Here is a 12,267-nt window from a genome sequence, read left to right on the forward strand (position 1 = left end):
GATTGACATTGTCTATAGTAACAAAGTATATTGTGGCTGCATCGCCGGGAGAAGGTCAAGCACGGAGCCCAGTGTGGCATGGCTTCAATGGCCGATGGCTCCTCACACTTACTCAAGAGAAGCCAAACACTGAAGCTGCGCTGAGCTCCATGCGCAGCCTCCTCTGCCCCCTCCCCACAGATATTGAGGGGGCGAAAAACACCTCGGCCCTATAGAGTTGGTGCCAGTGGAGTCTCCTAACAACTCTCAGTCCCCTTCACAAACTAAAGCTCCCGTTATTGAGAGCCAGTGTGGTGTAGTGGTTAAGAGTGGTGGACTCGTAATCTGGTGGACTGGGTTTGCTTCCCTGCTCCTCCACATGCAGCTGCTGGGTGACCTTGGGCCAGTCATACTTCTCTGAAGTCTCTCAGCCTCACTCACCTCACAGAGTGTTTGTTGTGAGGGAGGAAGGGAAAGGAGAATGTTAGCTGCTTAGGGTAGTGATAAAGCGGGATATCAAATCCAAACTCCTCCTCCTCCTCCTCCTCTTCTTCTTCTAATATATAATAGTGTTTTAAATGTATAGTGTAGATTGGACCAATGACAGCTGCCTCAGCTCTGAGGGATCTGGGGCCTGGTGACTGTGACAGAGTGCTTCATAGTTGGAATTTATAAGGAAAAAACACATCTATGTCTGATAAAGATTTTTTAGAAAATTAAATGCTCAAGGTGGCATACATGGTTCTTCCCTATCTCATTTAATCCCTACAAAAACCCTGTGAGGTAGATTAAGCTGAGAGGCAGCGACTGGCCCCCTGAGCTGACATGCAGTGAGCTTCGTGGCCAAGTGGGAATTTGAACCCTGGTCTCTTCCAAGTCCTAGTCCAACACTTTAACGACTATACCAAACTGGCTCTCAATGTGCATAAACTAAATAGGGCCAAGTATCAGCATTTGTTTGGGAGGCGACCTATTGCACGTCTAATGCGCAGAGTATTAATGTAGTCTTCCCACCCCCTTCATTCGGGTTTTTTTTAAAAAATGGAGGGGGGCATCACCTCACCATTCATTTACTCTGCCAGTGTGCATACACACAATTCTAGGGTGGACAATGCCAATGTAGGAGCGATGTAATTTGAACTCTCCAATGTACACACAATTTACTTTAAATGTTGTATGGTTGCAAGCTGATTAACAAGTCAGCTCAGAATCCAATTTATTATCATTCTTGTCATATTTTGGATTCTTCCCCTTTCCGTATGACTAGAAAATATCAGTAAAAAAATTAACCTAAAGCTTAACGGCTTATGTAAGAATGCTCGACTAAAAAATGTCACTGGAGTTATTGAGCTGCACCATTAAACCCCTCCCTCCCAAATACGTTGCAGACTAATTTCTATCTAACGCTTAGTCAGCAAACAGAAATGCCAATGGTTTTCTTAAAATTCTATCTGTATGAACCAAACCAATAAAGGATCTCTTCTTAAAGTTGTGTATATCTTTGTAGCTTAAAAAAAAAAAAAACCAACACCAAACAGCAGCCTAATATTTAATTTTGTTATACAAAATAACTTTAAGGATATATATATATATATATATATATATATATATATATATATATATGATTCTTCTGATTTCCTTCAGCTCACTGTATTTGATTTACATCAATTAGGTCTTTCTTATAAGATATCATATAACAAGAAGGCTAATAACCCAGAAATAACCTCATTAAAAAGACAGCATATCAGTCTAAGCAGAATGAACTCTTAAGCAGAAAAACTACTGACCTGGAAAGTAGCAGGAAGAGGTAATAGCAATGGGAGGGGGGGGGAGAAAAATGCATTCCTGTTAACTAGTCAAAAGTAGAAACCACTGGCTATATTTTTTTAAAAAATAATAATAATGCAATACATGTCTGGGAGAAAGGTGTGTTTTGAAAAACAAATTATTTTTTATCTTTTCAGATTCTGCAACTCAGAGGCTTCCTAAGATGTATGAAATGGCTAATTTGGGGTGTTGTCTGGTGCTATCTAACTAGGACATTTATGGGTCACAGAATACGTTTTTGGCCAGCCAAGCAACAATAAGCTTGTGCGTTTCACAAGAGTGGATGACCCCTCAAATACCATTGCTAGCTCTCTGGTTACTCTCTGTTACACGAGAGAAGCACTGACAGGGTGTAATGCGCTGACATCATCAGCATGCTGTTCCAATGATTACAAATCCACCTTATTATGCCTGGTAATGGCCATAAAGAGTTGTTTATAGAGGGCAAGCGGAAAAGGTGATTGGAAAACCCTTGGCTCCTCAGAAGAGAGGCCTGCATAACATAGTGCCCTTATAAAACCATCATGATGAACATGCAAAGATGGTTTTCTTCTGCCCCAAAACTTTCCTTGAGGAATTGTTCGCATGTTTTGGAAGTTGGCGTAGGGCCCATGAGGGAGAAGAACATCATGGGATTCTTCGGATTGGCTATGCATGGCGCTTTGAAGTCCCAACATCAAGACTGCATTGCATTTGACTGCATGATGTCATTGTGATGTCAGATGATTGACAGGTAGGAAGCCCCATTCCTCTGCCAAATTTAGGACCTGGCCAGTGAAGCCAAACAGGTTCCCCCATCTCTGATTTAAAACATTGGCCACCAGCAGTGATGGCTACCCACTTGGATGGCTTTAAACGAGGATTAGACAAGATTATGAAGGGGAGGGCTACTAACAGCTTCTGCCAACCTATCAGTTTGAAAGCATGCCAAAAAGTGCAAGTAGATAAATAGGTACCACTCCAGTGGGAAGTTAAACAGCGTTTCCGTGCACTGCTCTGGTTTCAGTGTTCTGTTGTGCCAGAAGTGGCTTAGTCATGCTGGCCGCATGACCCGGAAAAACAACGGGAGGCCCCATTAGCTAAAGTGGTACCTCAGGTTAAGAACAGTTTCAGGTTAAGAACAGACCTCCAGAATGAATTAAGTTCTTAACGAGAGGTACCACTGTACATGCCTTGTTTCTTTTTTCAGATTGTACACTGGATTCATCCAACCTAGCTCCAGAAGTGGCAGAAAAAACTGCACTCATTTATTTTCTCACACAAAAAGTCAAGAATAAGCCCCAAATATTGCACCTCCCCTCCTCAGAAGGAGGAAGGGGAATCCCCAACACAGAATCGCCAACCAAGTATGCCACATAATCCTGTATATCCTAGAAGATGAGACGAAACAATGGGTCCACTAGGAGGGAGACACCGTCAAAAATATCCCCACAACTGCAATGCATTACTGAATTAAGTCTGGATAAGAAGAAGAAGAAGAGTTTGGATTTGATATCCCGCTTTACGAGACCACTACACCACATTGTTGTGAGCCTCTTGTATTGAACCCTCAAAGGGAATTTTCTCCTACAGGCTCAGTTCCGTTGAGCCACATGTATTTTACACTGCTGATCACCTTTGGCCTTTGACTTGTTCTTAGGACTTGCTCAGTGTTTTATGGTTTTCTTTACCATTTGATAAAGAGATTTACACATTTCCTAAACACACACACACACACCCAATAAGAAGTAATCTTTCTCTCTCTTCCCTTACCCTTCCCAGTAGAGTTTCAATGCATAAAATCTGTGTTAACACCATCATACTTCCAGTTTTGCAAAAAGAGAAAGAAAAAGCCTTCCAGCTACATGTTTATTCTAGGTTTAATCTACTCAAAATGGATGTAGCTTCCTTTTGCTCAGGGCTGCACTGCAGGCCAAACCACACTGGCTGGTCAATGAGGAAGTTGCTTTGAAATTTCATGACATCTCAATACATTTCCTTGAGCTCAAAAGGATTCATCTATAATAAATGCTACAAACTCAAGATCAGACCTCAAATACGCAGCACTGGATATATTGGAAGATGAGTATGGGTTGTATCCCATTTAAGTTTCATTCTGAGTAGACCCATCGAAAGTAATAATCCAAAGTAAGTTATGTCCATTAATTTCAATAGATCTACTCTGAGTCAGACTAGCACTGGCTAAAGCCTTTAGTGTTTAATCCACTGCTTGAACTATAGGTACAGGGGCTTATCTCCACTTCAATGCTAGTTGATCAGGAATAACTTCCTTGTGGTAAGAGCTGTTTGACAGTGGAATCGACCATCTCAGTAGGTGGTGGACACTCTTTCCTTGCAGATTTTAAAACAGAGGTTGGATGGCCATTTGTCATAGATTCTTCCTGTACTGTGGGGATTGGACTAGATGACGCTTTGATCTCTTCCACCTTTCAGTGCTGTGATTCTATGATTGCCGCTCTTTGAGGCTGAATTGCATGCTATATTTAAATGTAAAACAACTGTGACCCTATTCAGGGAGTCAAGTTTTGCGATGACAGTTTGACCACAATGACAAAGAAATAGCATTATCCACCTTTCAAAGAGAACTGGCAGATATAATGTATTTGGATTGTCATCAAGCTTCTGATGGCCACACCTTGGAGGAGGCAATTAAGGAAATCACTAAATAGTTTCACACTTAAAGGCAAAGTTAAGTTCTGGTAATGAAGAGCAGGAAGTGACAAAAAACTTTTTAGCCTCCAACCAAGTCAATAATATCTGTTTTTATTAGGGAAAAAATGGGCTCCAGTGTATTAAATTTCAATTTCCGTGCTGTTTCACACATTATTTTTCCTAACCTGAAGATTAATATTTGAGCATAGATCTGTGTGTGCAATTAATGGATAGATATGCAAGTGGCTATTTTGCATAGCTGAACATTGGCTGGCTGGAAAGTAGACTGTTGTTTTAATAGAACAATTGGAGATGGGTACATCAGTTGCTTCACAGCCTGTGCCAATTTTGCACAGGTTCATCCCAAAATTCATTCTCCCTTCAGGAAAATTTGTCTTTGGGAAAATTCTCATTGCAGTGCCCCATTTTCTAAATTATTTTCTCTCACATTATTATTATTATTATTATTATTATTATTATTATTATTATTATTAGTCTTCTTCCCAGATTGGGGCTCAAGGCAGCTTAAACAAATTCAAACAGCACAGATAAAATACAAAAAGCTAAAAACATGTAAAAGATATACCAGAACATCCTATTCATCCATCTCCTTCAGTATTGTCCACTCTGACTGGTTGCAGTTCTTCACGGTCTCAGGCAGAGGTCTGGCCCATCCCTGAAGAAAATATTTCTGGGGAGGAAGTAAAAGATAGGCTGGGTTAGAGCTCAGCTGCCAAGACTTCAGACCTCAGTCAGATGACATCACACTAGACTTGAAATGGGGCTCGTGGATTTGAGGGCTTTTACGCAACCTGTGAGAAGAGGGCACTTTCAGCCTTTTTCAAGCACATTCATTTGTTATTATTATCATAGCTGTTTTAAAAAGAAAGACCATCCTTTTTGGGGAAAAAAATAATCCTCTAAAGCCCCAAGTGAGCTAAGTAGGAGGTTTTGCCGCCAAAATTTTGGCAGCCAGGCCCCATCAATAATTTACACATCACCCAGAAAGCATATTTCTCACTGTCATAGCAATTTATCATTAGATAGATGTTCTTGGCACCCAACACACAGTGTTAAAACTTGATATAGACAGCCAAATAAGTGAAATGCGGAATGCTGACAGAGTAGCTATTGGCAAGCTTTGATGTATCAGTATTTTAGAAGATATCAACTTCTCCGATGAATGCTGAGGCAAGGCGAACAGTTGTCAAAAGGGAGAGATTGGTGGCTTGTCTTCCTTAGGCGGTTGTGGGGGGTTTTTTCTTAATGCATATGTTTAGTGCTAATGATTTGAGCAGTTCCAGTTGCTCCTAATTGCACTGTGTAGATTTCAGTTTATTTCTTTATTTATAAAAAAACTATTTATATACCGCTGTACTATAAAAATATATCACAGCGGTCTACAATGTAAAATCATAAAACCATACAGTAAAATAATATAAAAAAATAAAAACAAGTTAAAAGGAAACACACACCATTAGACCATTGTGGGAGATGTACTATTGATGTCCTGCATCAGCCTGGTAGAATAGGAAAGTTTTCAGTAGGCATTTAAAAGCTGTTACAGGAGGTGCCCATTGATTTTCTATTTGCAGGGTGTTCTACAGGACTGGGCTGATGACACAAAAAGCTCAGTTTTCTCACTGTCTGGGTTAAGCCCAAGGAGAATGCCCCATGGTAAGTTCCTGAACCAAACTCCTAGGCACAGTAAAACTATATGGTGCCTATACGCTTTCTGTGTGTGCAGAGCTTCCTCCTACAGAAGGAGAGCCAATTGAAATGCCATACAAAATAATTAATTAATTAATTAATTAATTAATGTGTCCAGTTCTGGACACCATTCTTTAAGGATATTGACAAGCTGGAGCATGTACAGAGGAAAGTGACCAGGATGGTTGAAGGTCTGGAAACCAAGCCTTATGAATAACGATGGAGGAAGTTGCATATGTTTAACCTGGAGAAGAGGAAACCAAGAGATGTGATCATCAGATATCTAAAGGGCTATCATATGGAGCAACTGTTCCTCATAAGGCTTGGTTTCCAGAACCTCAATCATCTTGGAGTCAAGATTTAGTGTTGGAAATGCTTGCTTTTTTTGCTGTTCTTGGTATTAATTTTTTGTATCTTGATTGCTGGGCCTTATTATGACTTATGTGGGGATCGTTTAATTTTACTGTGTGCTTATGGAGATGTTTTCATTTATTGCTCATGACTCTTTTTTGCTGTATTTTCATAATTATGTAAATCTCTTCATGTTGTAAGCAGCCTTGGAAAGGAGGCATATGGATAAATTATGGTGATGATGATAACCGATCAAATTTCGCCCCCATATTTCGTCTCTCTCTAGACTCCATCTGCCCCAGCTGCCTAAAGAATTTGACAAGGGATGCGGGGATGACTGCTTCTTTTCCCTGCTCCGCCTTCCCCTTGATGCCTGTTTGCAAGAACAGGGTGTTCCTTGAAGAGTAATGTTTGCTAACTCTCTCACGCACATGCTTCCTCCACTGCCACCCAGCTCCCATTGCACTCATGGTAGCCAGGAAGGATTTCGGAAGACAGACAGCAAACCGGGCTCTAGCAATTGGCAACTGTGTCAGGAGTGACACTCAAACAGAGTGAACACCTCAGTTGTGGAGAAATATGGCCTCCTCAGCAAAGGTTGCTTAAAACAAAAGCTCATTTATCTGAATGCGGCAGACACGCAATCAATTTACATGAAGAATTTCAAAATTAGTCAGATTGTAATGAACTATGAAATGCTGATTAATGCGTTTTTGCAATGTTTGGTTAGAAGTGCACGGTGCCCTGTAGCATATTCTTGCTATTTCCAACATGTACAGGCTAATCATAAGGTTCATATTAATTGCCAGAACATAAACAGTCTCTCAATTCTGACAATCTCTCATCCTTAAGCGCACGCACACACAGAGAGACACACAAACACAAATATTTGCAAATAGAGAGCCTGTCATTAAGGTGAGAAGGTGAGGTAGTTGGTGAGGCTGGGAGACACCTGCTGGCTTCCAGGGTCACCCATTGAGTTCCATGGCTGAGTGGAGATTTGAACCCTAGTCTCCAAGGTCCTGGTTTGACACTCTAACCACTACACCACTGACTTGATAGGGAAGGGTAAAGACCCATCAACCCCTAGAATTTGGCTCCTATGGATGGATGAATAGGTAGGTAGGAATATCTATCTATCTATCATCTATCTATCTATCTATCTATCTATCTATCTATCTATCATCTATCTATCTGTCTAATCTATCATTTCTATCTATCATCTATCTATCTATCTATCATCTATCTATCATCTATCATCTATTTATCTATCATCTATCTATCTATCTATCTATCTATCTATCTATCTATCTATCATCTAATCTTACCTTTCCTCCAACAACCTCAAAGCAGCTTACAAGATACTCCCTTCAAATATCATCTTCATAACAATGCTATGAGGTAGTGTGATTGGCCCAGGATAGGTGAATGGCTGAGCAGGAATTAGAACTCCAGTCCCAATGTTGTGGTGCCCTTCTAGCTACCAAGAGGGGGAGAGGGAAGCTACCAAGAGTGGAGAGCAGGTCATTTGGTGAAGGGGTGGTGGTGGAGCCAATCTGACGCTCTTGACACTGTGCGCCCAGCACACCCATACCACCCAGTTGGCAGCTACCCTTATTGGTCACACTGGCTGTGGCTGATGGGAGTTGGGAGTCCAACATCTGGAAGGTGAAAAGTTCTCCAGTAGGCGAAGTTTGAAACTAGAGATTCCGAAGAAATATTGTTTCTGATTCTCCCATCCCAAAAGTCACATCCTTACAGGGCATGTCTTAAATAGTTTCTTTCTGATTTATCTGAATCAGTCCAATTATTCATGTTTATGCAAGAAATGCATGAGCTTTCTGGCTTCAATCCTCCATATCCTTTCCTCCAAAATGAAGGAAATCCCAGCTGGACTTTGGAGTTGACATGCATAAATTTTTTGCTGAATGCGGACTGGCCTCTTTCTGTAGTTTGATATGGTTGGTGTCATTCATATATATATATATATATATATATATATATATATATATATATATATCCCATAGCTGGATTTTAAATGTGCATGCTGCTTATCTCATCTAATTTTATTCAGAGTCAGATTTGTTAATGAAGAATAGGAAACAATATTATTGGTTATGTGGTTATCAATGAGAGTTTTGGAACTGCCCTTGCAATAAAAATTCAGAAGCAGGGCAAAATTATTGTTATTTTAAAAGAGTTTATTATCTTGTGTAGGTGAAGTCTTCTCAGAAGTATGGGATATGTGAAAAAAATAAACATAAATCCCATTGTACACAATGGAAGATCTTTCAGTTTGGGGTTGGTGGTTGCCAGTAGCAACAAAGAATGGAAAATTGCCATCTGGCTTCAGGTTTTAAATGGGATTTGAATAATCAATTTAATAATGGATCTTGTACACGCCTCACAAAAATAATCACTTGTGTTGGCTTCTGAACAAAACTTTTGAATAAGACAAAGATATGCCTTACAAATGTAATACAAAGCGAACAATCATCTACCACAATTTTGATTTGCATTCCTAACTTTACTTAAAGTTGAGAGGAGCTGCTCTCCTCATCTGCTGGGTTGTTCAGATACAGCTCATTTGTAAATAGACAAGATGATCACTGCAAAGAGGCAACAGAGCTAGAGGACTCCAGTTCCCCAATCCTCCCACAGAGTATAAAATGGCTGCCCTGAGGGAAGCCATTTTAACTGGCTTAACACAGCAGCCATTGCCTCATGGTAGGCTTGCCAATTCTCCCAAGGTTCATGGGTAAGATATGTGGCCCCTTGGCAGAGCATGTGCAACTGACACCGAAGGTCCCAGGTTCAATCCCTGCCAACTCCATGTCAAGTTTTTCTGTGCCCTTACTAAGTAAAGGTAAAGGGACCACTGACCATTAGGTCCAGTCATGACCGACTCTGGGGTTGCGGCACTCATCTCACTTTATTGGCCGAGGGAGCCGGCGTACAGCTTCCAGGTCATGTGGCCAGCATGACTAAGATGCTTCTGGTGAACCAGAGCAGCGCACAGAAACGCCATTTACCTTCCCGCCAGAACAGTACCTATTTATCTTCTTGCACTTTGACATGCTTTTGAACTGCTAGGTTGGCAGGAGCAGGGACCGAGCAACGGGAGCTCACCCCGTCGCAGGGATTCGAACCGCCGACCTTCTGATCAGCAAATCCTAGGCTCTGTGGTTTAACCCACAGCGCCACCCACATCCTATGTGCCCTTACTATATGATTATAAATTATTTCAAAGGTTCCATTTGGAAGGTCCTTGCACTTCAACTTACCATATGTAAGGGAACTTTTATTTTTTTGTTTTAGAACAGGGTTTTCATAAAATGGGTGAAGGCTATGAAAAGGCTGGCGAAATTAAACATCTGCATTGTTAATATTTTCACTCTTCGTAGATGGAATTATTGTTTAGGAACAGGGATGCTGCATAAAGGTTTCACACTATTCCTTCATTTACAAGATAAATATCGTACCAAAAATATCCTCACACAGTGCTGAGACCAGCAAAAAAGATGGAGCTGATTATCCTGAGCTAGAAGGGTTACAGTTGTACAGAGAAGCTTGAGAAAGATTTCTATTTCTGCAAAGTGTCCTTAATGTGGCACATATCAAATTAGGGAATTACGTGGCACTCCTGTGGAAGCAAAATCTGAGGCCGAGCACTTATGTTTTCAAGCTAACATCTTCCTGACTAGGGTTGATTTTTACTTCTACCATTAGTCATCAGACCAGTTCCTACTCCTTAGCCTTGGGATGTCCACTGTTGCTGAGGTAGGGTTTTCTCCTGACAACCTGCTTAGCCCCTCCACAGTGTCCCAAGCCACTGGGCCTCTCTCCTGGTTTCCATGCTCTCATGGCATTCCTACTCCTCTTCTGGCCAAACCTGCCAAGAAGTGTCCATGGGAATCATGACAACTGACTGATCCAGTGGGGTCTTCTTATATACTTACTACAACTTCATCTGAAGGAACAGTTGAGGATATTTAGCCTGCAGAAGAGGAGACCTGAGAGGTGATACGATGGCCATCTTCAAATATCTCGAAGGGCTGTCACATGGATGATGGAGCAAGCTTGTGCCAGTAGGTAGAAATCAAACCAATGGATTTAAGTTACAAGAAAGGAGATTCCAACTAAACATCAGGAATAACTTATTTGTGGTAAGAGCTGTTTGAAGTGGAATGGACCACTCCTCAGTAGGTAGTGGACTCTCCTTCCTTGGCCTGATCTAGTGGGCTTTTCTTATGTCATTATTACAACTTTATCTGAAGGAACAGTGGAGGGAGTTGGGGATATTTAGTCTGGAGAAGGGAAGATTGAGAGGTGGTAGGATAGTAAGCTTCAAATATCTGTCCTATCCCCTCTCAGGCTAAACTCCAGGCTAAACTCACCCACCTTTCTCAGCTGTTCCTCACGAATGAAGCTTGGTTTCCAGGCCTTTGATCATCCTAGTGGCCCTCTCCTGCACACGTTCCAACTTGCCAATGTGCTTCTTCAACTGTAGTTCCCAGAATAGGACACAGGACTCCAGGTAGGGTCTTCCCAAGGCAGAAATGAGTGATAATTTTGGGAAACCATTTTAATTTTTTTTCTACAATCAAGTGATATAAAGAAATAAATAAAATAAAATACCACTACTTCCTTTGATCTGAACGCTAGACTTTTGTTGATGAGGTCAAAAATTGCATTAACCTTTTTTTTTTTTTTTTTTTGCTGCTGCATCAGTGTTGACATGAGACTTTTGTGGTCTGCTAAAACTCCTAGATCCTTTCAACATGTAAATATGAATATATCTGACCCTAGACTCCACCTTCTGCAACAGACATGGCACTGAAAAAATTCTCCCCCACCCTCCATGTCCATCCAAACTCAAAGCTTACAGAGAGATGATTTGCATGGCAGATATCTGCTGAACCAGCTTGGCTCCTCGTTAGGTGTGAGGCAATATGTTTCAGTTCATTTTGAGAATGTGATGTGACTTGGAGATGAAATGGATGTCCGTCTGCTAGACAGGTGCCAGAAACATCATTATTCCATCTCTGCGTGATTAATTCCTCTTGGGCCCCTGCCAGATGGCATGGAGAGAACACTCTGCGCTGCCAATCAAGTGACCTGAAATGACAGAACAACGTTGTGAGTAGCCAGCCTAATCAGGCAAAGGTCCAACAACCGCCAGGTGTCATTTATAATTTCTATAACATATTTCTCTTCCTTCCGCACCCCAAAAAGAGTCAGCTTATTTGGAGAATTATCAAAGTCATTATTGTTAAGAATTGCCCTTGCAATGTATACCGTGGAATAATAATTACTCAACTGACGGCAAATTGGCCAGATTTTAAGGTTAAGTGTGGTTGAGTGTACCGATGTCAGCTACTGAATGGTTTGTAGATTTCACATAATATATCTGTTGCTGGATGGCATGACTTTGGGTTTCAAGTGAGGGGTGCTCCCTCTGTGCAAAATGTTGCAATGAATGCTAGCTCTAGATCAGGCTTCCTCAACCTCGGCCCTCCAGATGTTTTTCGCCTACAACTCCCATGATCCCTAGCTAGCAGGACCAGTGGTCAGGGGTGATGGGAACTGTAGTCTCAAAACATCTGGAGGACCAAGGTTGAGGAAGGCTGCTCTAGATCCTCCACTTTATTATATTTTATTTCTGTGTAAACAATTTTGTTTCTGCTTTTTTATGCAAGGGAGCCATTCAAACCATTTGAGCTCCCACCTGCAATCCAAAGTGGTATC

General features: G+C 41.2%; 1 long non-coding RNA gene across 1 annotated transcript in view; it reads right to left on the reverse strand.

The window, feature by feature from the left end:
• LOC308592166 overlaps positions 1–12,267 on the reverse strand; it is a 33,516-nt gene that overhangs the window by 17,224 nt on the left and 4,025 nt on the right. The window contains exons 2-3 of the long non-coding RNA XR_014010403.1: positions 11,406–11,637; positions 5,045–5,149 (exon numbers count right to left, since the gene is read on the reverse strand). This is a non-coding gene — a long non-coding RNA (uncharacterized lncRNA). The remainder of the gene's footprint in view (positions 1–5,044; positions 5,150–11,405; positions 11,638–12,267) is intronic.

Source organism: Podarcis bocagei (assembly GCF_964188305.1).
Source record: "Podarcis bocagei genome assembly, chromosome: 7".
NCBI lineage: Eukaryota > Metazoa > Chordata > Lepidosauria > Squamata > Lacertidae > Podarcis > Podarcis bocagei.